Source organism: Ceratotherium simum, chromosome 13 (assembly GCF_057802395.1).
Source record: "Ceratotherium simum simum isolate JZ-2026a chromosome 13, ASM5780239v1, whole genome shotgun sequence".
Lineage (NCBI taxonomy): Eukaryota > Metazoa > Chordata > Mammalia > Perissodactyla > Rhinocerotidae > Ceratotherium > Ceratotherium simum.
This window is the reverse complement of record NC_141912.1, coordinates 37,957,811-37,958,663: the sequence shown is the minus strand read 5'-3', so window position 1 is coordinate 37,958,663 and position 853 is coordinate 37,957,811. Positions and strand designations below refer to the sequence as shown.

The 853-nt window shown below is 49.8% G+C and overlaps 1 pseudogene; it reads right to left on the bottom strand.

The window, feature by feature from the left end:
• Positions 1–352: 352 nt before the first annotated feature.
• Positions 353–535, bottom strand: LOC101403652 (metallothionein-1 pseudogene; annotated as a pseudogene).
• Positions 536–853: the final 318 nt, after the last annotated feature.

Here is an 853-nt window from a genome sequence, read left to right as displayed (position 1 = left end):
GTGCATGTAACACAATGCCTTGCCCATAGTAAGTTCTCAATGAATGTTAAATATTATTGTCAGTGAACAGGGATTTATTTTTTTCACCATATGATTTCACCCATATGTGGAAGATAAACAAATACACGGACAAAGAGAACAGATTAGTGGCTACCAGAGGGGAAAGGGGTTAGGGGGTGGGCATAAGGGGTAAAGGGGCACATATATATGGTGACTGACAAATAATAATGTACAACCGAAATCTCACAATGCTACAAACCATTATGACTTCAATAAAAAAAAAAAAATGCAGGTCTGTGTGTGTATGTGTATGTGTTGCTCTATTTCCATCGGGAGCAGGCTCTCCCCGACGTCAGGCGCAGCAGCCGCACTTGCCCAACGCCCTTTTGCAGACACAGCCCTGGGCACACGTGGCGCAGCCCACAGAGCAGCATTAGCAGCAGCTCTAGCAGGCGGTACGTTTGCACTCTTTGCATTTGCAGGAGCCGGTACAGGTGCAGGAGCCGCCAGTGGAACAGGAGCACTTGGGGTCCATGTGGAGCCAAGGGGAGGCCAGAGGTCCAAAGCTGGTGATGAAGACGCAGTGGGGCTGCTGGAAGGCGTGGTTGAATGGGGATTTAAAAAAATATTTTTGAAAGCATAGCTCCATTAATCATGTTGACCTCTGGGGCTCCCCAGGCCAGAATCAGTGGGTTTCTGGAGCATCAAAAGAGGAGCAGAGGTTGGGGGCCAGCCCAGTGGCATAGCAGTTAAGTTCACGAATTCCACTTTGGCAGCCCAGGGTTCGCCGGTTCAGATCCTGGGCATGGACCTACTCACCACTCATCAAGCCACGCTGAGGTGGCGTCCCATA